This window comes from Papio anubis, chromosome 16 (genome assembly GCF_008728515.1).
Source record: "Papio anubis isolate 15944 chromosome 16, Panubis1.0, whole genome shotgun sequence".
Lineage (NCBI taxonomy): Eukaryota > Metazoa > Chordata > Mammalia > Primates > Cercopithecidae > Papio > Papio anubis.
Window position 1 is genome coordinate 84,859,064 of NC_044991.1, and position 26,627 is coordinate 84,885,690.

At 54.0% G+C, this 26,627-nt stretch overlaps 1 protein-coding gene and 1 long non-coding RNA gene across 3 annotated transcripts in view; one reads left to right on the forward strand and one right to left on the reverse strand.

Annotated features, from left to right (window-relative positions):
- PMEPA1 (prostate transmembrane protein, androgen induced 1) overlaps nucleotides 1-26,627 on the reverse strand; it is a 62,275-nt gene that overhangs the window by 12,424 nt on the left and 23,224 nt on the right. The gene's annotated exons all lie outside the window — the stretch shown is intronic.
- Nucleotides 7,074-15,151, forward strand: LOC103887925. The gene is made up of 3 exons (XR_652196.4): nucleotides 7,074-7,195; nucleotides 10,395-10,475; nucleotides 15,069-15,151. It is a non-coding gene; the product is annotated as an uncharacterized LOC103887925 (long non-coding RNA).

Here is a 26,627-nt window from a genome sequence, read left to right on the forward strand (position 1 = left end):
CCCAACACTCCTACACAAATAACACTCCAACACGTACCCCTAACACTCCTACACACGCGTCAACACCAACACACATGCCCCAACACTCCTACACACACGACCCAACCCTCCTACACACATACCAACACTCCAACACACCCCCCTCCACAGTCCCACACACAAGTCAACATCCCAACACACACTTCCCAACAGACACACACACAGTGCACCACACGTACCCACACACATACACATCTATGCCACGACTCACAAATACACGCCATGCTCAACAGGACGGGGGTGTCAGGACCCTCCTCCTGGTGAAACGGCCTCAGAAAACCCACATTCCAGATGGCTGCAGATGTTGCGATTCACATTTTCTAAGGTTGGTTTTTTTTTTTTGGTTTTTGATTTGTTTTTCCCCTAGAAGGCGGAAAAACCCTCAAGTGCTGGAATAGGAAGAAGGTTATTTTGATCCTGCCTGAGCCGGGCAGTTTCTGCTGACTCAAGCGGGTCTGTGCCGAAGCGGCCTCGGCAGCTGGCCGAGCACGGTGCCAGCAGAGCCCCCAGCAATGGGCAAGACGCCGGGTCCCTTGGAGGTGACATGGCAGAGTGGGCACCAGCCGGCAGCATCCAGGGCTAAAGCTCCTCCAGCTTCGCCCGGCCCAGGACACCCTGCCCAAGGTGTGCGGGAATGTGACTCCCCAGACCCCGTCTGGCATGGGGGCAAGGAGGACTTCCCAGGGCTCCCTGGCACTAACAAGCAATTAGCCAGGCTCCCTGGGGGCCCCAGTTCAAGCCCAGTGCCACTGACTCAGCTCCTCCTCCTCCCAGGACCAAGGAACCAAAGCTGGGGGAGGGGGATTGGGGTGGGCAGGTGTCAGGTGGGAACTGGAGAAACAGGCCGTACAGAGCCGATGCCAGGCGCTTGGGCCATCAGACGGCCCAGGCAAGTACACTCCAAACCCGGGAGGGCCAGCCACCTCCTGCCACTGGCTTCGCTCTCCCCAGGGCAGGAAAGCAACCCATCCTAGGTGGGAATGTCACTGTCTGGGAAGCGGCAGATGCCTCTCCACAGAGAAGCACTCCCACATGTGTGTCCACTGCCACCCCTTGTTCCCCACCAGGTTTTCCAGCACTTCCCCGTCTCGGGCACTTTATGCATCTGCGCAACCGCTCAGGGCGCCCTTGTCTACACTGCCATTGAGCCCGTGTTGCTCACCTGGGGCCGTGTCTGCACCCAGGGAACATGTGGCAATGTCTGGAGACACTTTTGGTTGTCACAACTGGGGGGTGCTCCTGGCATGCAGTGGGTGGAGGTCGGGGCTGTGGTAACCGTCCTGCACCGACAGGACTGTCCCCCATGACAAAGAGTGATCCGAGCCAGTCAGTCGTGCTGCGGGCTGAGCACACACCTAAGAACAGGCGTTTTTATTATTATTCCCGTTTCACGGGTGAGGAGACGCAGGCTGAGAGGGAAAGTGATTGCCCTCAAGAAGTCCAAGCCCCTAGAGCTGGCGGGTACCCCCACTAGGCAGCCGGCCTCTGCACCAGGAAATTCAGTCTGAGCCTAGGCCTGGGTTGGGGTTCCCGGGCGAGATGCGTCCCCATCTCACCCTGGTGGGGCCAGGAGGAAGAGGATGAACCAACCAAGGGCTTTGGTGAGGCTTTCCCGAGCCCCGAGAAGGCTGCGGCCCTGCCTGCTGGGAACTCAGGCCCCAAGCCCTGCGCCGCCTGTGGGATACCCGCATGTTCCTGGTCAGGAGAGATCAGGCTTCAGACCCAGGTCGCTGTGGCCACACCTCCTGTCTCCCCAGACAGGCAGGTCTAGGGCCGGGGCAGCCCGGCCTGATTCTGTAGGGCCCAGGTCCGTCTGTTAGCACTCAGGATAAAGCCGCATTCAGGGTACACACAGGGCTGGCTTTGTGCAACACCCACGCCCCCCCACCCCCGGGGCCTGCAATTCCCTGCCCCCAAACCCTGTGCACTCTTCACCCCAGTCCCCCTCCCCAGCTGTCTCCAGGGACCCTGCCCACACCAGCCCTGGAGGGAGGGAGGTGTGTGGCTGTCTTTGTCCCTGTCCTGGGCCCTGGCAGCCCGCAGGACCCAGACAGCAGCGAGACAGTAGCTGGGGCTGCAGGGCCGGCGGGACGCAGGGGCAATGGAGGAGGCCCCTGCAGACTGAATGGGTGTGGACAAATCCTCATGGCTCTCCTGGCCCCGCCAGGCTCAGCCGCAGGGGCAGGCGGATCTGACTTCTGGATGCCTGTATCCACAGAGTGAGAAAAACGCTCCCAGAATTGAGCACCGGGCTCAGCAGGGCATAAAAGCGTCACCCTGGTCCCTGGGGCACCAACCCCCACTGAGTCACAGGCCCAGGAAAATTCACACAGGGGAGGGGAGGGAAAAACTCTCCAGAAAAGAGGAACTACGACAGACTGCTGGCGAGACCTGGTGGGCCAAGGGCCCGGGGCCAGGCTCAGGGAGAGGGAGATCTGCAAGGGTTGCCGAGACTGCGGCTCAGGAGCATCCTGGAGAGGCACAGGAGGTGACAGGGAAGCACAGTGGCTAGCTCAGAGGGCCCGGGCCCCAGCCTGGCTCTCGAGGGCACGCTTTGAGTCCATCACAGTCACCCTGTGTCAGCGGGGGACAGTGGGCAGCAGCATGTGCGGGGGGCACGTGCTCAGCGCGTAATGCTCCCTGGAGGTGGACCCGGACACACGGGGCGCTCACTTCCACCCCGGCTCCACCAGAACGAGGGTGGCCCAAACCCATCCACCCTCAAAGAACCGACCTGCGCTGGAATCGCAGAGGGAGCATCTAATGGGAGACCCTGGAGGGCTCCCTGTAAGGTGGGCACTGAGGCTTTTGGTGCAGGGCATGGAGGGAGAGGCAGAGGAGGGCACAGGCAGAGGGTGTAGGTGAGCAGAGGCTGGAAGTCGGATCCTCCTGGATGCCCCTGGACATGCCCAGACATGGAGGTGCTGAGGGGGGCAAGAAAGGTGCCCCAGCCAGCAGCTGGGTCACCCCCACCCATCAGTAAGGGAACACCCTGGGCTGAGTATTCTGGCCAAGGAGACCCCGAGATCTCCATCCAGCTCCAGTCAAGCCCCACCGGCCTGGATGCTGTGCGGGAGGAAGGCTGGTCAGGCACAGCAGCATCAGGGCCCACAAACAGGTCCAGTGAAAACCACCCCGGGCATGGGGTGAGGGGGCACCTCCCATGCACTTTTGCACCCCTGGCGCTGCTTCCAGGGGACGCTCAGCTTTAGGGGACAGGAGCACACTTCTCTGGGGAGTGGACCATGCAGTGCCTGCTGGTGAGGTCGGTCGCAAACTGGAGACCCAACGGCATGTGCACCAACCATCCCTGGCCCCAGCCGTGTTCCCACCTGGCATTACAGGAGCAGGGCTGTGGGCGGCCACCCTCTCCACAGGTCTGGTCCTAGGACCCACCTGGCCTGGGGCAGCCATGCCCTGACACTGCCGCTTCCCCACCCCACACTACCCCGGGATGCCTGAGACTCAGCATACGGGCCTCTAAGGTGCACTCCAGGGCTCACTGCAGGCCGAGTTCATCAAGAATGGGATCCCTCCCCCAACACATCTCTCTGGGCAGGCACTGTGAATTCACCAGCAAAGACCCCTTGGGGGAGAGAAAGGTGCCTCCCCACAAGGGCCTCGGAGTCAAGTTCAAAACATGATGTGTGCATGAAGCGGCACCAATGTAAACATGGCTCTCCACCCACGGCAGCTCACAGAATCCTCCTGCGCGCCTGTATTTGTCCCGAGGAGTGCAGGGAGGCTGGTGGGGCCCATTCCCAGTCGCAGCTTGAGAGCCGGACTCTCAGGATCAGATGCCTCGCGGGCAAGGGAAGGAACCCCAGCGGGACTGCCAACGAGAGGTGGAAGGAGAGGTGGCCCGGCGCGGCCACATCCCTCCCTCTCTCCAGAGGACCTTGGAGCCGCTGTGAAGTTGTGGTCCTTTAAGGCTGGAACTTCATTCAAGAGTTTTAAAGGGGCCAAGCAGGCCACACCCAAGGCATCTGCAGGGAGGGCGGCTTCAGGATTTCTGGCCAAGAGTTGGGCCCCAGGTCACTCAGTGACTACCAGCAGATATGGAGCCACACCAATCCTGCCTCAGTTTCCCTAACCTGACAGACTGCCCCTTTACCAAGGCATGGGCAAAGACATCCCAGGTCAAATGCCCAGTATGACACCTGCAGGGGTGGGTCCTACCGCTGTCCCTGACCTAGGCTCAACTCTCGTGACCACAGGACTCACTGCCAAGCAGTCATGGACCACAAGGGACAGAGCAGGAGAGGGCAGGTGGTCTGGTTCATACCCAAACTCACTGTAGTCACTGTAAGCATTGTCATGATTCTAACACATGACCCGGGGCCACTGAGCTGAGCCTCCCCAGTTTAGGTACCATCGCCATGCCCATTTTGCAGATGGAGAAACTAAGGCTTAGGGAGAAGTAGCCCTAGATGATGCAACTAGGAGCAGAGTTGAGACTTGAACCCAGAGCCGTCATATAGGAACTCAAAAGGGGGAAGGGTTTCATTCTCCTGCTAAATTTCCCCAGCTCGCCCACGGCGTTCGTCCGCCCACCCCTGCCCCGGGAATCTGAGGATGTGGTCCTCGTGCATCCATTGTCTGTGTGATGCTGTAGGCATCTAACTCTGTGAGCGGAAGTTACCTCATCTGTAAAAAACAGAACTAACCAGGGGCAGGGGTGAAATAATGGATGCAAGAGCTCAGAACAGGGCAGAACACAGCACACTCCACTGTCACCATTGTCACAATTACTGACACTCCTCTGGGGACAAAAAGCATCCCTCGTCCCCATGATGCTCCCTGGAAATGCTGAGGTTTGCCAGCCTGCAGAGTACAAGCCTGCTCAGCCTGGTGTTCCCTGACTGGCTTCTGTCTCCAAGGTGGGAGATTTGAGCTTGAGTCAGTCCCAAAAGGTCACCCAGGATGGTGGCTGGACCCAAGGTCTCCTGGGAGCTAACAGGCGCTGGACCCCGCTCCAAGAGCCCACCGTGGGAACAGAAGCCGCTGGGAAGGAGAAACATCCCGTCGCTCTCATTTCATTCCGGGCATCAAGCCTGTGCTGGTCACTTGGAGGGCCGGGGGGCTCCTGCCGTTTTTCTTCATAATTTTTCCCTTGGGGAGGGTGGTGAATGCGGCAGGCTCTTGGGGGTGACCAAGCTCATCTTCCACACACAAAATAAGGTCACTCTAATTTAGTTTAGTGTCCTCTTTCCTTGTGAATAATTTCACATTAACAGGTTCATGTGCCTTGCTGGAGAGGCCCCATCCTCCTTTTCGTGGTCTCCTCCAGAGACAGGCGCAGTCCCTCTGGGAGGTGCGGGCACAGCTCTGCCTCTGTCCTGGTTTGTCCTACACTGGCAAGGCAGGAACCGTGAGCTGGCCGCTCCCTAGATGCCAGGCAGGGGGGCCGAACCCTTTACGCACGTCGTGCGATTGAATTCTCACTGTCGTTCTGTGAAGTCGGTGCTCACAGGACCCCCACTTTGCAGAAGAGGAGACTGAGGCTGGGAGAGGTGAGGCAACCGCCAAAGACCACACAGTGCAGGGCTCAGCACTGAGTTCCTGTCACCCCAAAGCCTGAGTGTGTGCCCGACCCCCAGCAGTCCTCAGTGTGATTATCCCAGAATGTCAGAAACAGCGGGAGATCGAGCCAAGGGCTTGTGTTGAATGTGATTAATCTTGGGGTCAATGACAATTGTCTGGCGTGTCGCCTCCAGTGACAGTCCATGAAGCTGGTATTTATGGCCTGTGGTGCCCACCTCCCCGCCATCGCAGAGCAAAATCCGGATGGTGAAGAAGGAAGCAGGTGCCAGGAGTTCTGGGCACCTGCCATGGCATAACATAGACGCTGACAGCTGCCCTCTCCTCTGCCACTTCCTGTGTGCCAAGCCCCTCACCACGAAAGACTTCACCTGTCTCTGAGTTTTTCATGGCAAGCCCCAAGGGGCAGCACTGGACCCAGTTACAGGCGAGGGGACGGGCCAGGCCTGCTAAACCCCACGTCCGGGGCTTCCGAGTCCTTTGCCTCCTCTCTCTGGGCGCCCTCAGTGGGGGAACAGCCTGTGGACCCTCTCTCATAATACAGTGCTGAAAACACATTGCTTTAAAAAGGAAGCCATTTATATGAATAGTTTCCAAACTCCGAAGCGGACTTGTGACACGGGAATGACACACAGGATGGCACGTGTGCGCCACAGAAGTATCATCGCATTAAATGACCTCGCAGTGGACACCCACAGGGTCCAGAGCTGGAAGGCCTGTAAGGGACACGGACCTGTGGAGGGAAGCCGGTGGCTCCCACCTCCAGCTGTGTCTTTGGTGCAGTCCAGGTGACGATGGTCAGGTGCCTGCATTTGGGATCCAAGGGGACCCCACCTTTCAGTTAGAGCTCAGGTAAGGCAAAGACACAATTCTTTCCCTTCCAAGTTTCTGGACCTCTGTTCTTGGGGACAGAGCCTGGACCTGAACTGAGGGCAGAGCAGGGGTCTCAGGGTTCGGATCCCTGTTTGGACGTTTCGTGGCTGTAAATGGGGCGGGGGTTGCTGGAGAATGTGTTAATGTGCAAGAAGAACCCGCCCAGCCCACGGGGGCACGGGTGGGGGTGCGGCAGCGACTGAGTTTCTCAGAAATAATGGGGGCGACACCGGGGTGCTGGGGCTCATTTCTCTCTCCTCAGCTGGGGAGCTGGGAGCAGAGTCCACCTGGTTCCTGTCGGCTCCATGGAGGTTTCCAGACCAGACGACCCCCCTCCACAGCCACCACCACAGTCTGTCCCAGGGGAGGGGCAGCTGGCGTCCTTCCTGGTTAACAAGCAGCCCGTGCATGCGGCCCTGTCTGGCCTCCTGGCCGCACACCGAGGAATTAGGAATTGGCGCTGTCTGAAATTTATGAAAATCTAATCTTGTTAGGCCTGCCTGGATGAGACCCGCCTGGCAGGGCCTCATTGTCATTCTGCAGAACCCCAGCAGCCCTGGGGTTCCAGCCCCTTCATTTACTGTCCCCCCCCCCACTACATTTGAATGGGAACCCACCTCCCTGCCCCCCCACCCCAGCCCCCCAAATTTTAAGTACAATCAAACCAGCCGTCAAAGGAATAACTTTCTGATCGCTCCTGGTGCTATTTCAAACACCCCCGATGGCACGTCTGTTTCTTAGGGTAAGACCTTTTATGGATAAAAAAATTTGCTCTTTCTCTTGAGGTTTGGGGGGCGGGCGGCAAATCTAGGCCGGTTTTCTCGTTTTTAAAACCAGACTGTACTGCTTTCAGAGTGCTTGTTCTGTGGCAAGCACACGGCTGAGCGCCTGGCTCCCGGACAGGTGAACCTGGGACACTGTCCCATGTCGGGGAGGGACGCTGAGAAGGGAGAAGTCACATGGTCAGCAAGGGTGGGGACTGGGGCCCACATAAGGGCCTGCACTGGCTCCCTGCCCTGCTGTTCTTGGTAGAATCTTAGGATAGAGGTTAAGAGCATGCAGCTTGCACCCAGTGGTCCTGGGCTCAAGTCCTTGCATTGCCATTTGCTGTGACCTTAAGTAAATCTCCCCATACCCTCATCTAAGAAGAAAATGGAGAGATAACTAAGTCCCCTGTACACAAGGCTGTAGCAAGAACTACTTGAGTTAACCTCCCAGATGGAACCTCTTGAGTCAAGAGCTCCAAGCTCTGGGCTAGGCTCCTCCTCTGCCTGTCCCCTCTCCCCACAAGCCATGAGCTGCAGGCATCCAAACTCACAGTGGGCGGAGAAGGTTCCCTTAAGCGGGCCCCGTCCAGCACCTTCACTTATGTGCAGTGTAAGCTGGAGCCCCTCTGCAGAGTGAAACAGCAACCTCTGGACATTTTCGGGGGTGAACCTTTGCTCCGGCATATCGACAGCTGGGGAGCTCATCACCCATTTCCAGTTCCCCCAGGCTCCTCCCCCATGTGCTCTGTTCCAGTCACCTGTTTTCTGTTCTATAAAACACCATGCATGACCCACCTCAGGACCCTGGCACGTGCTGTTCCTCCTGCTTGGAATGATTTTCCCTCAATATCTGCATGGTTTGCTCCCTTCGTTGCCTTGATCCCGGCTCCCACGTCCCTGTCTCGGACTAAAACAGCCCTCTACCCTGCAGCCTCCAGGACCCCCATCCCTGTGCCCGCTTTACTGATCTCTGCAGTCCTGATCTGGAATCTGTATATGACCCACCCAACACTGCACTCTCTGCCTCTCCCCTCTGGAATATCAGTGACACAGAGCGAACTCATTCTCTGTGGTGTTCTCAGCACCCAGAATGGTGCCGTCCCCAAGGCAGGCACGCAGTGACTACGTTGAATAAAAAAGCACATTGATTTTTAAAAAAAATTTTTTTTGAGATAGAGTCTTGCTCTGTCGCCCAGGCTGGAGTGCAGTGGCACAATCTCAACTCACTGCAACCTCCACCTCCAGGTCAAGCAATTCTTGTGCCTCAGCCTCCCAAAGAGCTGGGACTACAGGCACCCGCCAACACGCCCAGCTAATTTTTGTATTTTTCGTACAGATGGGGTTTCACCATGTTGGCCAGGCTGGTCTTGAACTCCTGACCTCAAGTGATCCACCACCTCGGCCTCCAAAAGTGCTGGGATTACAGGCATGAGCCGCCGCGCCCGGCCCGAAACATTTATTCTGGTGTGCACAGATGAGTGTGCAAGAAGGCCCCCTGCAGGTTTGCACAAAGGTCACAATCACCCGGGAACCACTGAAATGTCCCCGGCAGGGCTGACAGCACCCCGGGAAGCACAGCCACCGGTCAGTCTGTGTCCTCACAGGATGAGCCCAAACTGGGTTAGAAAAGAACAACAAATATATTTTTAAAAATACAGGTGAAATCTTCTGATACACACCTGTATTAATGAGTGACTGTCCATGTCTGCATAGACCAGGAACCAGCAGGGCATGCGTGAAACTGCCAGCTGTGGGTCCCTCAAGGGGGGACCACAGACAGCAGGGGACATCCCCTTCCATGTAACATACTTCTGCGTCTCAGCATTTTAGGGCACATATAATTATATTTATAGTAAAAGAGGGAAAAAAAAAGATCTGAGAAGCATCTGTCAGTATCCAAAACAGACAGCTGCTCCCATAATGAGGTTTCCCAGGTGGTCTCTGCGGAGGTGCCGTCACCCTGGGCTGACAAGGGCTGCTGGCAGAGGGGCTCGGAATTAGGGTGGGAAGGCCGGACAGCCTCTGCCTGACCCTAACAGCACAGATACTGCACTGGGAATGGGTAGGGCAGGGAGGGGCACCTGACCACCCCCCACGTGCCCCTGGCTGAGGGCCCCAAGGTGACGTCCAGGTACCAGTCATCTCAGCTCCCCAGGCCTTCCCTCTCCTGGCCTGGAGGTAGGAGTGGGGTGGGGTGGCAGTACATGGAGCCAGGCGTGCAGGCTGCCCTGTGACACGCACGGGTCCACTGTCTCTCCTTCACCGGGCCACTCCAGGGAGGAAGGTGTCTTTGCTGGGCCTCCGTGGTGCGGCACAGCAAATGGGCTGGCAGATGACAGTTCTGAGGGTGCGGTCTCACCACCCTGCCTCAAGCCCCAGGATCCGCACTCATGCCCACTGTCTACAGACCACTTCCACCTTTTCCTCACCTGGCCGACCAGCCACAATCTTTCCTCCCTCCCTCTAACCTCCCTCCCTCCTAGGTGCCAGGATCAAGGCTGACACGCCTGACAAGCCTTCACCCTCAGGTCGCATGCACACCTGCGATGCCCTGTTGGCCTCGTTCCTCTCCTTCCAGGCTCCCACACTAACTCCCACTCGGCCCCCTGCCCTATGGCCTGAGCCTCTCAGGCCGGGTGTGCCTGACTCAGGGTTGGATTCCGTCCCCAGCCAGCACAGACCCAAGAGAGATTTCAGAGATCAATAAATGGCACATACCTGGCCTGTGTGTGCTTCTCCTTTCACTGGTACCCTGTTCTAGTTTGCAAAGGGCCACTCAGTTTAGGGGTGAGCTGCCTTTTTATACGACACGGGGAGAACTGTGCAGAACGCCATTCACTTCTGAAGCTTTGGGAGTTTCTGAGCAACACAGAGAAACACATTCTTCCCCGCCGCCCCCCCCCAGCCCCCAAATGGTCTCCCGAGTCATCGCGCAGGAGGTGGATGCAGCTGCGGCCGTGGGTGAGCCCTGGGTCTGAAAGTGCGTTTGGGGAACAGGAAAGTAAATAGTCCCCAGAATCATTTTAGAACCTGATGATTTTGGAATACTCCTTCAATAAGAAAAGACAAAGCTGTGCCTTTTATCCTTCTTGCTATTATCCAAATGGAAAGAACTAATGGGATTTTTGTTTCTATTGTCACTGACATCGAACACCTTTAAACATCCACCGTCAGCAAAATATCAATCACCGTTTGAAGTTATTGGCAGAATGGAGTGAATTCACCGTGAGCGAGCAGTCAGTGGACATGTCGGAGGTGCGTAACATGCGGAAGTTATTTAAAACAAACCAAATGTGTTTGTTAATTGAGGAGAGTGGACGACAAATGGGGAATGGGTGGGCGTGGGTGAGTGAGTCTGTGGTGGTGTTGATGGCCACAGCCGCCCTGGAGGATATTGAGCAGTGCCTGTCAACATTACACATGCACTTGACCTTTCAACCCAGCAAGTTCAACTTCCAGAATCATATCCAATGGAAAAATTCACAGAAGGGCCCAAAACGTATATGTAGATATACACAAAACAGATATATACATATACACACATATATATATCCTTGTTCATATATATATATATATATATATATATGAACGAGGATATCATTGCATGGGGTGTTTTTTAAATGATCAACCAGAGACCATCTAAATGCCACCAAATACACCTTGGTACATCACATTATGGGATAATGAGGCCATTAAAACAGATGACAGAAATTTACGCTGAGCTCTGAGCAGCGGACACTGAGCTTGGAGCTGGATCATCTCTGTTGTGGGGCCGTCCTGTGCAGCAGGGTGTTCAGCAGCAACCTGGACTCTGCCCACTAGAGGGTAGAAGCACCATCACCCCCCCATTGCCACACTCAAAAATGTCTCCAGGCATTACCAAACGCCCCCTGTGGGGCAAATCGCCCCTCACTAGGCCCTTTCGGTCCACTGTCTGGTTCCCAGGAACTGAATCCAATGCAGTCAGATAATGGATGGATGCTGGCAATTACTGTGGGGCAGTAATAATGAAACTGAAACGGTAAATAAAATATGGATCCAGTTTTACAGCAAAAATGAGGATAAAAATTAAATTGTTCATGATGACTTCTAGATGAGTGGGCTATCCCTTTTACTTTTTTGTATTCGTAAATTGTTTACATTTTTATAACAGGCATGACACTTTTAATTTTTTCAACCATAACAACATACCAGAAAGACTCTCGCACGTGCACGCGTGTGCCTGCATGCACTCACATGTGTGTTTCCAACCGGCCGGCAGTGACGCACGTATGCCCTCGCCACTCGGCAAGCACCTCGTGCTCCTTGGGAACCAGCAGATGTTTCTCTCAATTACTGATTTTCAAGAGCCTGGTGTTTCCTGACATGAGCCAGGATGGCGGGCGGCGCCCGGGGGAGGGGAAGTGAACCGGGGCTCCGTTTCCAAGCCTCTTGGACAAAAAGCGAAGCCCCTGGATCAGGAAGCACAATGCAGCCGGTATTTAGCTGCTTCTCAATAGTGCCTCATTCAATCCCTGGGGCCTCATTGATGCCCGCCGCGTGCTGGAGAGCCTCTAAGGGTCAGCCGGTGACGGGCACCGTCTGGAGGGGTCTCGGCGCTAACCCGGGGTGGCTCTGCCTTTCGGGAGCAAGAGGGGCCCAGCTGTTCTTGGTCTCCCCTGGGGCAGAGGCAGGGAGGCGGGCGGATGGGCAAGGTCAGAGTCAGAGAGGTTGGAGGAAGCAGTGAGGGTCTGGGCAGGCCCCTTGCACCATCGGGCTCCCAGGAGTTGAATTCAATTCAGTAAACACTCAGCAGAGTAGCTTAGTGGTTAACAGGAACCCTGACGCTGGCCTGCCTGGATCCAACCCCCAGCTCTCCCCATGGCCAAACACGGGACATCAGGAAGTGATTCACTCACTCTCTGTGCCTCAGTTTCCACATCTGGAAAAGCGGGATACCATTAGCACCCATGCATGGGTTGCTGTGTGGATGCAGTGAAGAGCCATTACATGCAATGAACGGCACCTGGTGCACACTTAGGTGCGCAGTAAGTATCAGCCGCTAGTAAGAGGGCTGCTTGCCGAGCCCAACATACCGGTTCTCCTGGGCCCCCGCCCTGACTTCACCAATTGCCCCTGACTGTGGTCCATGCCTCTCAGCCGCCAGCACCCTGGCCGCCCTGGGAGCAGAAGGCCTGCCTTCCTGGGGCCACACCTTTGCCCAGGCTGGCCCACCTGCCTGGGGTGCCCACCCTCCTCCTGCTGCCCATTCTCAGTGGCCCGCGTCTACCCCATTTCCAACGGCCCAGCCCCTGCAGCCACTTCCTTCTCTGGCTGTCTCTGGCGGTTTTAAACTCTCCCATGTGGTGGTTAATTTTGTAAATACCACCCAAGACATCTGCTATGACTTCTAAGAAAATGTCTAAGTCATGACTTAGCCTTTCCTCGGTCTATGTCTTGCTGCCATCGTTGGTCTGGCCACTCTGTCAGATGCAATCGCCTCGTCCTGCAGCCTCCTCAAAGCTGGCATAAGCCTGGCACGCAGGAGTCCTCCGGTCCAGTCTCTAACTGGTAGACTCCTCTTTAACCCTCAAAGCCCAGGGCTGGTCGCCTGAGAACTGCCACATCCTGCATAGTCGTAGTAACTACTGTGGTATCAAGCGCACGCCACCACCATGTGCGACCCCCAGCTACAAGGAAGAGAGTGTCCCATCACGAGTGTCCCTTCACCAGTGTCCCTGGCACCTGCTCCACAGGCAGCAAAAAGACCCACAGCCAGTCAACACACGATCAGCCAAGCTACTACCTCCAGAGCAGTACAGGGGCTCAAGGTGTGAACCTGGATGTGGCATACACCTGCACACCAGTCCGTACCCTGCTACCTGCTACCTCAGTGCTACCCTCCCCTCTCTGGGCTTGCTTTCCCACCTTCAGATCCCATGAGCAAATGGGGCCTCACTCATGCAACCAACATGAGAGTTCCATAGTAAATGCCTCTCCCTTGGCCGACAAGTGGTAGCCACTATTGGGTTGTTGCTAATAGTAACATTATAGAGGTGGCCATTCCCACCTCCCTTCTCAAACCCCGTTTGGAGCAGAAAGCAAAGGACCTTGTGTTATAAACCTCTGTGCCCCTCCAACATATATTGAAGCCCTGACCCCTGGTGTGGCTGCATTTGAAGATGGAGCCTCTACGGAAGTAATTAAGGTTAAAAGAGGTCATAAGGGTGGGGCCCTGAACCAACAGGATTAGTGAACTGATAAGAAGAAACAGCACAGAGCTTGTTCTCTCCCCCCCGGGCTGGCACCAAGGAACTGCCATGTGAGGACGCAGCCAGGAGGTGGCCATCTACAAGTCACAAAGCAGCTCTCACCAGAACCCAAACTTGCTGGCCCCTTGATCTTGGACTTCTTGACCTCCAGAACTGCAGGAAAACAAATGTCTACTGTCTAAGCTACACAGTCTGGGGTTATTTTATTACAGTGACCTGAACAGAATAATACACCTTGTGTAGACAGACAGAGGGGGCCGAATGGAGGGAAAGGAGCTGCAAGGTGAGGAGGCAGTACCCCTGCCCTGGACGATGGACTTGCAGAGTCCCAGCTGCACCCCTTTGGGACAGAATATCAGCAACCTGCCCTCTGTCTCCATGCAGGGATGCCCAGGGGAGTGTCTGATTTTATTTTCCATGAAAGACATTTTCTTCTGTCATCTAAATCTATCCTCAGGCCCTTTCCCTTCCTATTTCCTCACTGCGGCAGCGCATATATTTATCATGCCTCTGCTATATGCCAGGCTGTGCACAACGGCTGAGGATTCACGATGACTGAGGCCAGGCCCCAGGAGCCAGGGCATGCAAATTCTACTACGATCTGTCCTCTCTGGAGCAGAGCAATTTGATTCTGTACCCTAGAAATCCGGCTGGACTTATATCTGGAGAGACGAATGTGGACATATGAGGAATAGCTTGGACTCTTCTAAAGCCGTGCTGACCACAGTGAACGTGCAGCAGGTACAGTGAGCTCCTGCTGTGCTTCATGCCCCGTATGAAGGGGTTTCTGTCATCTATCTCATTTACTTTTCTCAGCAGCTTCCCAGGAAGTACGCTTCTCTTATTATCATCCCATTTTCGTGATAAGGAATCTGAGGCTCAGAGAGGTGCAACAATGTCAGCGCCCATCCCCCTCCCACGCCCAGAAAAGTCACAGAAGTTCAGGTGGGAGGGTCAGACTTTCCCTGTGCCTGGGACACGGAGCCCGGTGCTGTGACAGCTGTTCTCACTAGTCGCAAGAGTGGACAACAAACTCAACACAAAGTACCCACCCTGGAAAACAGCCTCTAGCAGCCCCGACCTCTCCACCAGCAGCAAAGGCCTGAGTCCGTCGGGAGCCCCACTGAGCTGGAAGGTCACTGCCATCAGGACCCACGTGTCCCCCGACCATGCCAACTTGCTGACCCTGGCCTGGAGCTTGGCTCGTCACCTTCATGTGTGGCTCAGAGGCCCAGGAAGACCCCTGGCCCACAGGCGGGACACTCCTTGCTACAAGTGTTTTCCGGTTTGGGAGAGGAGGGTCTGGGAAATGCTGCTGGCCCCGGAATGGGCCACTGGGCCCGGCAGCAGCCCGAGGAGGGAAGGAGCTCAGGTGGGAAGGGCGACCTCGCTACAGGGGAGGGCTCCGGGGCAGCAAACGTGTGTCCAAGGGCGTCTGTGTGCCTCCCACCTTCGATTGTTTGGGGGTGTGTCCTTTCCTCTGGGATGTCTGTCTGTCTGTCTGTCTGTCTCCGGTGTGTGACTGTCTGGGGTCTAAATCCGTTGAGTCTTTCCCTGTGTCTCCATCTGTATGAGTCTCTTCCTCTTTCTTTTTCAGGCAACATGAAAAACAGATTCCAAGAAGGAAGTTCTAAGCCTCTCAGACATCAGCCGCGTCTCCCTGTCCCCGCCCCACGGGCGAGGCTATTCCAGCCCTTGCTATCACTTCCTTTCCAAGCAGCATCTTCCAGAAGCAGAAAATCCCAAATTCCGGGAAGACGAGGTTCTGACCAACTGTTCTGCGAAAGGTTCTGACCAACTGTGCTGCGAAGGGAGCAGGGGAAGCTTCTGGAGGTGTCTTTTCTCTGAGTGTCGAGACGGGGCACAGCAAAGCTGCGGAAGGCAGGCAGCCTGGCTCTGGATTCGAATCCAGATGCAGCCACTTGCTGTATGTGTGGTGTCTGCGGTGACCTGGCCCCTTGCCTCAGCTTCTTCACAGTAAGGCACAGTAAGGCACGAATCAACAACAGTACCGGCCTCACAGGACTGCTTCAGGGTGAACTCAACAGGGACATAGGTACCAGCTCTCTGAACGCTAGCTGGTACACAGCAAGTGCATAATAAATGGTGACCATCATGACATGGCAAAGTAGGCATCCTCGCCTGACCCAGCGAGCATGGTGAATGTGTCAAGGACATCAGGCGCACGTTTATTAACGATCTGGAGTGGCTGATATTGAGCAGGTAAATTCAATTTATAGAATCACAACAGGTACAGAAAGAGGAAGCAAGAGACATGGTGAGAAAACTCAAGAAACCAGAAACATCCATCAGAAGACAGACCTAGATGGGAGCTCATGGTCCAGCTGCAGAGGCTCAAGGGGCCGACTGGCTGGGGATGAGCTCTCCTGCCCTCGAGGGGCGGAGCTGCGGGACAGTCACTCCGAGCTGGACCCCCCATGAGGAGAGGCCTCCCTGCACTGCTGAGCACCCACACAGGAACCCTGTGGGCTGAGGAGGAGAGAGAACCTCGGGGCTCATCCCTCAAGAGCAGAAGGTTTGTCCACGTGGCGTCCTTGTCTCCCTACTTCCTCTTTTGCAAACACAACCCCAGCCTATTCTGCACCCTGCAGCCAGAGCAATCTTTAAAAATAATCAAGTCTCTGATTTCTCACACTATGCTCAGGTTAAAACCCTGCGAGGCCCACCCCACCTCACCCCTGCACCTCCCATCTCCTTCATGGCTCACCATGTGCCAGCCAGCCTGGCCTTTTGCCTGCTCCCACCCCAGGGCCTTTGCACATGCGGTTTTGGCTGTGGGAAGACTTTCCCTGGGTCTGTCATCCCACATGTGCTCTCATCTCTTCTCTTACTCTGCATCGCCTGGTGGCCTGTCTTGGTCAAGAGGGGCAGTGCAGGGTATGGTGAGGAGCATGGATTATTCCGGCTGTGGGAGCAGCTGTGTGTCTCCACTTCCTTGTCTGTACCATGGAGTGAACTATGGCCCCGTCTCATTGGGTTGTTTGAGGATCATAAAGAACCCAGAAAGCACCTGGTGTGTAGGAAGCACTGAGTAAGTGTTGGCTGCTATGAGAAACCATCTTCCTTCTAAGTGTTTGCTTGTTCATTGTCAAGTGCACCTCACCAGCAAGAAAGTGCCTCAATGACCCTTATTTATCCTGGTGCTGTATCCATGAGGGCTAACACCATACCTGACACAACAAGTGGCCCTCAATTAATATGTGAAAGAGGAAGGAATCCATGCATAATGCCCGCTCCCCAGCACTCATATCTTTCCACCAAAGCCAGAGACCAGAGGAAGGCATGGAGGTGAACGGAAACTGAAGGGTCTTTCAAAAACTAAACCTGCAACTACCATCCGACCCAGCAACTGCACTCCTGGGCATTCACCCTAGAGAAACGAAGACTTAATGTGCACACAAAAACCTGTGCCTGAGTGTTCACAGCAGCTTTACTTTTCATAGCAAAAAAAAAACAAAAACAAAAAACTGGAAGCAATCCAGATGTCCCTCAACAGGTGAGTGGTTAAACTAACCATGATGCGTTCATACCTTGGAACACTACGCAGCAACAAGAAGGAATGAACTATTGATACCTACGGCAACAAGGAGACGTCTTCAGAGAATTACGTTAAGTGAAAAAAGCCAATCTCAAAAGGCCACATAGTGTATGACTCCATTTCTATAACACACTTAAAATGACAATATTATAGAAATGGAGAAGAGATTAGTGGTTTCATGGGTAAGGGGGTGGATACAGTTAGAAAAGGGAAGAATGAGAAGTTCTTGTGATGGGACTGTTGTGTCTTGACTGGTGGTTACACCAATCTATGCATGCAATAAAATTGCATTGAACGAAAACACACAGACACACACACTCGAATGAGTGCGTGTAAAACTGGGGAAATGTGAGTAAGGTTGATGGTTTGTGACAAATGTCAACTGCTGGCTTTAGCACTGTACTACAGTTATGTAAGATGGTACCACTGCGGGAAGCTGGAGGATATCTACATAGAACCCTCTCTGTATTATTTTTTACAACTGCACGCTAACAAACAATTGTCTCAAAATAAAAAGTTTTCTGAAAATAAGTGAACGTTCTGGGAGTGCCCTGTCCCTTGGCATCACTAGAATCCCCCTGGCAGACTCTAAGGCCAGCAGCCTTAAGCAGTCCTTAGGGCCTGGCCCAGGCCTGGCACTGGGGGAGGGGGTTAGTTTCCTGCAGAGGGAGGGTAAGAGCCGAAACAGAAGAAGCTTCCCTCTCTCGCAGCCTCCCTCGCCTCCCGCTCACAGCATCTGCCATCTGGCTGCTGCAGCCACACGAAACCCTCTCTCGGCTGTCATCTTTCCACTTGCAGGTCTGGCTCCCAGGTTTGAAGATTAAATTCTAAACACGTCATTTAAAATTTAGAAACGAGGAAAGGAGATTTTAAGTAACCTGGAAGCATTGGCTCCTACTGTCTGCCCCAAGCAATAAGCACGGAACCTCCAACCTCTGTCTTAAAGGTGACAACAGCCAGAGGAGGGAGGGCAGCTTGGGATTCCCCGATGTAAAGTGTCACTGCCTCCCCAGTACAATCAAATACTCCCAGTAGGATGTCCCATACTACCACTACATCCCCAAGAGAAAGTGTCACTGAAAAGTATCAACGTACTGCTCAGGAAGAACTGCAAACTTCTCTGCCAGTGAGCACTTCAGGTACACAAGAGTCAGGAACTGCAGGGATCTCTGAACAACACGAGTGTCTTTGAAGAAGAGTCCTCCTGTCTTCTCCAGAACATGGAACAGAACAAGAGCAGGTTTGTGATAATAAGCACCTGGGAGGGGGGACCTCCTTAGATGATCCAGTTAGGGACAGCCTTTCAGAGGAGGTGGCTTTTCAGCAGAGAACTTCAAGATGAGGGGAGCTGGGGAAGGAACACTCCTGGCTGAACAAAATGGCAGGGGCAAATGCCCTGAGGTAGGAACCTTTGTCTCATTCAAGGGCAAGAAACCCTACCTCCTGGGGCATGGCGTGAAGATGCAATGAGGAACTAACTGGGGCTTGGCAAAGCTGCATTGAGACTTCCTGCAGGTGGCTGTGTGTGTGTATTGGGGCAAAGGCAACATAGACAACGTGAACTTGAAACGATTCAGGTATCATTTTCCAGTGTGATTTTCCAAGCATGGCACACATCAGAACTCCTGGGGAAGCTCCTTTCAGGCAATGTGGGAGCCGTGTCCAACAGGTTGAAATCGACATCGTTCAGTGGTGGGTTTCGGGACCTGCCGGGAATGGCCTTACAAGTGCCCTACTACAGATGAACAGATTGTGACCAGGCGCTTGCTCCCTTAGTGGAGGAACCACCTGTTCAATCATGAAGCCCAGGATGTAAAAGCAACTGCTGGAGCCACATAGGTGAATTTGTTATGGTGGAAGGGGGTGGTCACCTGGCACTGTGAGTGGCTCAGAGATCCCCAAGTGATCAGAATTGTGAATGACCCAGGGGAAAACCTTGGGAAAAACTCACCCTCTTAGATGCTGAGTCTCTAGGGGAGGAAAGTGGCTTAGAAGCCCCTAAAATGGGTCAGATGAGAAAAGGATGGGGCCAGAGATGGGGAGTTGCCCAGAGACACAGAGCAACTGAGCAAAGCGGGCCAGGGCCAGAGCCTGCACCTTCCAGTTCCTTGGGTACAGGCAGTCCACGCTGGCATTCCTGGTGGGAGTGAGGGTCACAATGGCTGTGACCTTGACCATCTTTGCAAGGTGAGCCTAGCTTGTGGCACGGAGTCCGGCTTGCACTGCAAGCCCCAGGGAACCGTGGAGGGGATGAGTGGATGGTAAAAACGACTTCTGCCCATCAGACACTCAGACACACCAGCGGGGAGAGCTGCAGCCACTCCAGCTTTAGCCGGGTCGTGCTAAGAGCTTTAAGTGCATTATATCATTCAAAGCTCCCAAGGAGCCGCTTTGAGGAGTCCCATCATCACCCGCATCCCGCAGATGAAGGGACTGGGACCTCAAGGGCAGCTGCTAGGGCTAAGGTGTAGTTCTTATACCGGAGATGATTGTGCCCCCAGGGGACATCTGGCCATGTCTGGAAACATTTGTGGTTGCCACAATTGGGAGGGGGTGTTACTGGCATCTAGTGGGTGAGGGGAAGTAGCTAAACATCCACCCTGCCATGCACAGGAAAGTCCCCCACAGAAAAGAATTATGCAGCCCAAATGTCAGCGCCAAGGTCGAGGAACTCTGGATTAAATCAGACGATAGTGAATATCTAAGGCACAGTGCCGGGTGCATAGTGCTTGCTCAATAAACATTAGCCAGGCAACAGCTGATTCCTAATTAGGCCTCAATATGAAGACAGCAGCAGGGACTTAAATCACAGACAACCGGTTTAAAGAATAACAACTTAGTCTAAAAAAATCTACTTTGAAAGCAAACGCTTAGGAAAGGACACTTGTTCATTTCACACTTGGATCGTACATTTCCGAAGGTTGGAGTCACAACTACCTTGATCAACGATCAGTGCACACTAGCATTCGTAAATGTTTGTGAAATGAACACACGGGTGAGGGAACGTGGCGGAAAGCAGTCTGCGTGAGGACGTAAGCACTGCTTCACAGGTCCTTCTCTGGAGGCAGGAGAACGAAAATCATCCCACGGGTCGGGGCCAGGTCAGTGAGGAAGGGAGGGAAGTTCTGAGAATGTCAATCTGCAGGAAAACTGGAGTCTAGGACAACTTCTAGGTTCCACCTTTGGCACAAAGGGCAGTCACTGAGCGTCTTTTTACCCAAATGCATAGGAAACCCTAAGCTAAAGGGATTCTAAGAAACCAAGGGCCTTCATTCAGTCTTCATAAAGACCTGGAATGGCCCTGGGTGGCCTCCGAACTGCAGAGCTGTGCTCTGACTGGCTGGAAGCTCCCAAAGGCGATCTCTATTGCTGGTTGTTCAGGTGATGGGATTTCCAGGCACCCCAGGGCCTGGGAGTCCCCATTCATCTACCCCGGGTGCTACCAGGGACACGGCCCAGTGTGATTCGTGATGCCTGCCTGAGTGCTGGTGGGGCAGGTGTGAGGCAGGTGCCCATGTTCCTTCCTGACCTCTCCAGCATGCTCCATCCACTTGCGTGGAATCACGGCATTGGGGAATGAGAAGCACCCTCCATCACTGCCACTGGGAACCCCCACCCCTCGAAACCTGCCACCTGCCTGAGCTCCTGAGGGCACCCTCACCCTGCATGGGTCTCCTTCCTGCCAGGGAGGGAGCCCTGCGCTAGGCAACCAGGAGTTGCCCTGAAGCCAGTCCCACTTCTAACATCTGTGGGTGATAGCCAGAGACCTCTCTAGGGCGTTCCCTTCCTGGGACGACCGTGAGGAAGGTGCAGCGCTGCCTTGAACAAGGGTGGTCCCAGCATCGAGAAGGGAAGGGCCCTCCCTGACCTTTCACTGCTTAAAATAACCCACTTTTTAGTTTAGCAACCATTGTCGTTTCACATTCAATTTTGTGAGAAGTAATAGAGCTCTCCATACACCCTCCACCGCTTCCCCTACCAGCAGCACCTTACAAAACTCGATTCTCTGTGGTTTTCCTAGAATCAGAGCTTGTGTACTTTTTAGTCACCCCCTCATTTTACAGAAGAAGGAACTGAAACCTGGTCAGCCCCCTCAAGGTGACACGGCCAGCTGGGAACTGGACATGGCCACCACACCTAGCTGAGCACACCCCACCCTCCCAGCTTCTCCTCTCTGCCTGAGGTACTCCCCCCAAGGTCTTCCCACTGCTGACTCCTTCTCATCCCTCAATTCTCGGCACAAGGTCAGCCCTGCTGAGAGACCCTCTCAGACCTCCAGGAAAGCAGCCCCCAGGCACAGTCATGTGACGCTGTCGAGTCTCCTCCTCCATTCAGTATCTGACTGTTTCCAGACAAGTACTCCCTGAGGGCAGGCTCAGGCCTGTTCCATTCACCAAGTCCTCCCATCTCCAGTGGCACAGGGAAGGAGCTCACCTACTGGATAAATGAACAGGCGATGGGTGATTCACCCAAATACCAGGTCTGTCCTCCTTCCTTAGGTCGCTATTATATACAGACAGACACGGCTACCTCTGATGGGAGGTGACGGCGTAGCAAAGCCTCCCAGTGGGAATGAAGGCTTGAGCTGACAGTGAATGGTGCTCAGTTCCGTGCGTGACCTTGGGGAAGCTGTTCTCTAAGCCTCGGTGGTTTCATCCATAAAACGGGGAAATGACAGCCCGCTGCCCTTGCACACCTAAGCACAAAGTCACTGGTAACTAGGGGCCCAGGTCCTGGCTCTCCCTGGAGTGTCGGGGTCCTAGCCACCGGCCCAGAGAAGTTTCAAAGTCAGTCTTTAACTGCCCTCCCAGTAAAGAGGCTGCTAAACGCTACAGAGCAGGCTCCCGTGGCCAACGCCCCACACCTGGAAGACGAAAGGACACGAGAAGGAGAGGCACAGCTGCGTCGCTGGCTGTGACCCACACTCCTCCAGTTTTTGATTTAAAAAAAAAATCCCTGAAACAGCACCCACTCCCTATCAAGTCTGTGTCCCCATCGCCAGCAGAAACCAACTCCTCCTGGAGGAAGGAAAGTTCAATGGATGAGCTATAAATATTTCTGCTAGATGCTGCCTGGGAGCTGGGCTTTCTGCATGAGCAGGCCCCGCTGAAAAGGAAGGCGGCTCGCCAGATTTGTTTCGAATTATGAAAATAGATGTTGTCTCCCCACCACATCTGTTTTGCCTGACAAATGAGCAGCAACTCGCCTCCTAAATAAGGCAGCACAACCAAGACGGTCTTGAAACTCTGGCTTCTACAACTCTTCAGAAAAGAAGAAGAAGAAGAAAAAAAAGAGTCCAGGCCTCCCAGGTCTGAGCTTTAAAAGCCAGACCTTTTTCAATGTCGTCTCTCACGCCGCAATCTCCTGGGGCATTTGCGCCATGCTCGTCCTTAAGCTCAGATCTCCCTGAGCAGGTAGAGGCTGCTCACGTTAGAGGGCACGGATATCCCCCACTGCTTTTTAAAAAGAAAAAGAAGGCCAGGAGACACGCGATCAATTATAAAAAGTGCAAAGAAAGAAAAGCTCCCTAAACTCAAGCCAAGGGTGCGTTTTTGATGTGCTGAGAAAGGCCAATTTTTGGAGGGAAACGTCAATACGGATGCCATTCAGTTCTCCATGCCATGCCGGCCTGGTGACTGGGTTAATATAATCATTTTCCTTTAATTACTCCAAGACAGACCCAATTACAGGGCAGACGCATCTGCCAGCCTGAGGATCCAATATTTAATAGCCCATCCTTCAGGAACATTCCTGCTTGGGAGCTTCCTGGAGCGGGCAGCCCAGCATGCATTACAAACTTGCATTACCGTACTAACTCGGTGGTGCTGTTCTGGCCGGTGTGTGTGTGTGCGCGTGTGCGCGCGTGTGTGTTTCTTTTAAAAGTCTCTTCCCCTGAAAATACTTCATGTTGATTTTTCTTCTTAAAGACGCTGTAATTATGAGAAAGAAACCCCTGCAGAAAGAAACCCCTGAATGATTGTATAACTTGAAATATTACAAGCTCAGTCACCCCACTTCCTCACCCCCGCGGGGAAATTTACAGGTTTCCAGGCTGCCACGAAGAGGAAAGGACTAGAGCCCAGCAGCTCTCAGAGTTCTCGGCCTTTGAAGCATATTGTCCGGCCACCTGCACAAAGCCCGTCATAAACCCATGCGCGCACAATGGGAGTAGGGGCTCAACAGACCACTCCTGCCTGTGGGCTGTCTGTTTTGGGAGTAGAAATAAAAAGATCTGGCCAAGAAACCCGGAGTGTTATGGGACGTCCTCCTCTATCTCCTGCATTCGAAACGTCCCACTGCGCACCACCCTCCGCCCAACACCGCGGTAAAGGAGGCTGATAGGTTAGACTCGCTTCATCTGGCAGAAATGAGATGCAGTTTAGGGATCCCAGGAGACATCTGGTCAGCTGCCCACCCCTGACTCCCCCTCCCCACCTTTTGTGCCCCCTACCAAGTAAAAACCGGAGGGCAGATTGATGACTGCGGGAGGGGAGGTGGGTGGAAATTGATGGCTTTGCAGCAGGTCAGTGGTAATGGCAATAGTTTTCAGGGGTGGAGGTGGGGGAGTTAGGGGTCTAGCTGGGAGCGGGGCGGGCTGACTTCTCTCTACCCCGCAGCCCTCGCTCCAGAAGCGGACTCTGAAGCCTGCTTCCCTCCCAGCCTGAATATGTAGCGGGCCTGGAAGGCAACTGAATTTCCCAAGTCCACTGGGCTTTGTGGCTGCCTGAGAAGGAGCAGGGGCTCTGAGAACCGCCCCCACCACCCACTGCAGAGTCTGAGGGAGTCAAAGTGGGCCCACTTTCTGGTCGCTGGCAGGACAATGCCTATTTGGCCTCTGCACCGGTTCCTGTGGGGCGCGTGATAGGTGACTGGGGGGCCCGGGAGACCCTCCACCCCCACAGCTTGCCCCTTTGTCACTGCGGTAACAATGACCTAGTCGCTATGGCAATGAGGTTAATTGATGCATCTATTTGGCAGAACTAAAACCTCGGACGCATTCAAGTAGCCCTGATATTTTCATCCTTAAGAAGCCAACCTCTGGTGTTTTATTTGTCTAGGCATGTAGGCATGCCACAAAACAAAACATCACCACAAAAGGAGGAGCTGGAAGAAGAAACGGGGGAAGTTGTGGGGAGGAGCTGGGAGGGGTCTCTGCCCACCCCTCAGAGAGAAGAAAACCTGGAATGTCACTTTTCCTTTTTTGATGATGGTATAAAATTAGCACAGTCAAGTCAATGTGTTATAAACACAAAGAGGCTGCCAGGAGGCAAAGTGCCTTAATTTAAGGAAAGGAAGAACGGCTGAGGGGAGTTTCAGGAAGGGGGTTGGGTGGTCAAATGGTTGGAGGGGGTGCCGTCTGCAACCCTCCCAAGTACTGTAACCAGAGGGAAAAGCCATTTCCCCCGAGAACGTGCATCTGCAGAACGTCTAGACAGTCATAAAGAGGACAATTAAAAAAAGAAAAAAGCTGCAAGCCGCAGTCACTCTCCTCGCCAGGGTACCCACCCGGCTGCAATCTCCAGCTAACTGCCCGAGCAGGTGAAAAATTATAAAAGCAAGAAAAGCCAGTGTGGGCTAGGAAGAGGCCGGGGAGTCTGGGCCGAAAACAGTTTATGAGCAAGTGTTTTGAAATCCCGCTTTAAATAAGCTGGTAAATGAATTCAACCTTGTCAGATCTCTCTCCCCTCACGCAGACCAAATATTCCGCTGGCGTGCTGTCTAGACACAGATAACAAAGGACTTTTTACAGCGCGCAGAGACGCGCTGACAAAGTAGCCATTTAAAGATGCAGTATTGCTTTCTCGGCCTAAAACGATTTGTCAGATGGACTCAAATGAAAATGCTAAGTTATCGGTCTGGTTTGGGGTCTGCTGGTGGACTGGCTGGGGGCAGGGGGCTGGCTGCTCCAGAGAACTAGAAGCCATCGTCTGTGATTGGGCTGCCCTCCAGGTCGCTCTTAAAATAGGACTGTACGTGGCCACCCAGCAAATAATTCTGGCTCTTCTTGTTCTAGGAAGGCGCCTGCTAAGATGTTTCTAACACCTAGTGGCAGCAATTTTGTTGTAGAACTGTTCACTTAAAGGGGGGTGTGTGGTAAAAAAAGGGTTACATGGAAATGCATGGGGGAGAACTTGTTTCTACCTGCTCCGGGTGGACCAGAACCAAGAGGAGAGGAATCTGGTCTCACCTCCAACTTTGTATTTCAGCCCTTGTTATACAAAGGGTCGCTGTAAAATGAGTCACCCTTCCTTCCCAGGAAAGAAAGACAGGGTTGGAGGTGGGCTGACTGCAAGGGTGTGGCCCAGGGGCACACTCAGGTGACACCTAAACACCCTCTAAACTGGGGAGTGGGCCTCCATGCAGCCAGTGTTTCAAGGGTGGGTTCCAAGGGAGGAAGAACTGCATCCAGGAGCTCCTGGAGCCTCAACACAGGCTGTGCGCTGACCTCCTCCAGGTTACACTCCGGGTTAGCCGGACAGGGGTGGCTCTCCTAAATGGGGGAACTAGTTTCTTCCCCTGGGACTGTCAGCTTCCAATCTAGAGAAAGACCTGCTGCCTGCCAGATGCCCAGTGAGGGCTCATTCACTCCACCGACCTTTCTCTGATGCGGTGCCGGTCAAACGGTTACTTCCTTTCAATGCCTGCCCTGCTCATGGCAGCTTCTATACGAGACTGGTCTGCTCTCCTTCCTGCCCTCCCTTCATTCCTTCTTCTCTCTCAAATGTTGTAAAGCCCAGATGCTGGAATCGGGCAAAGCCCCTCTCTACCACCTTCAGGCTGTGTGGTCGAAGGGAAATCACCTCCCTGAGCCTTAGTTTACCCAGCTGTGAAATGCGGTCTCAATCACCTGTCCTGAAGGGCTATTGTGAGGATTAAATGTCCTGATGCATTTAACCCACTAACCAGCCACTGGCACAGCATCCACTGGCCTCTTTCAACAGCGAGGCCCTGGGCAGGCCCCTTCCCCGTCTCTGGGCCTCGAGGCCCTCACCTGTGAGATGGGGTGACCAGAAGTACCTGCCTCAATCCCATGCAACGAAGAGGAGATGGTAGTGCACGCAAGAGAGTGGAGCTCAGTGCTGGACCCGCAGCAGACACCCCACAAACAAAACCATGGTCAGGCTTAGGATCCCCACCAAAAACAGGTGTCTACACTAATCCCGCGGGGACAGTGCACCAGGGAGATACAACCAGAGGACCTCTCCAGCTGGTCCTTACAGCAGCCCCCCAAAAGGGTGATGGGTTATGTCAGAGGACTGAAGAGTTTTCCCCCATTTCTGATTTTGGTTTCCGCACTCTCATTTTTAATAATTGCTTTTAAATTGTTCCTAATCTTCACTCCTCTTGCAGCAAGCAGCCCACGAGCTCTGCCATCTGTGGGCACAGCCTCTGGTTCTGCCCCAGACATAGATGTGTAGGTTCTAGAAGGGATCTGCCAATGCGGAGGAATGAGCTCAAGACATGGAGCAATGTTCTTTTTCCGTTAAGGGGTTCAACTGAGCAACTTCCTTCTTCTCCAGGTGATCTCCTGTGCCTGGGGGAACCTGTGGCTGTGGCTGGTCCAAAGCTCCACAAGATAGCACATCAGTGAAGTGA